Below are 354 nucleotides of genomic sequence, written 5' to 3'. Positions count from 1 at the left end.
AAGCTAGCAGAAAGAATGAAGTAATAAAGCTTAAAGCAGATGTAAATAAAATAGATGACAGAAAAAAACAATAGAGATCATTGACAAAACCAAAAGTTGGTTCTTCAAAAAGAGTAACCAAATTGAAAAGCCTGTAGCCAAATTGTTTAAGATAAAAGAAGACTCAAATAACTAAAATCAGAAATACAAGTGGGGATATTACTATCCATTCTACAGAAATAAAAAGAATTAGAGAATCTACATCCATGCTACCCTGAACGTGTCCCATCTCATCTGATCTCGGAAGCTAAGCAGGGTCAGGCCTGGTTAGTACTTGGATGGAAGACCACTTAGGAATACTAGGTGCTGTAGGCA

General features: G+C 35.6%; 1 pseudogene; it reads left to right on the top strand.

Moving 5' to 3' along the window:
* The first annotated feature begins 235 nt into the window (after positions 1-235).
* On the top strand, positions 236-354 carry LOC111735434 (annotated as a pseudogene).

The sequence above is a fragment of the Pteropus vampyrus genome, unplaced genomic scaffold, assembly GCF_000151845.1.
Source record: "Pteropus vampyrus isolate Shadow unplaced genomic scaffold, Pvam_2.0 Scaffold1000000713, whole genome shotgun sequence".
Taxonomy (NCBI): domain Eukaryota; kingdom Metazoa; phylum Chordata; class Mammalia; order Chiroptera; family Pteropodidae; genus Pteropus; species Pteropus vampyrus.
Note: the sequence above shows the minus strand (reverse complement) of the source record. Positions and strands in the feature narration are given on the sequence as shown.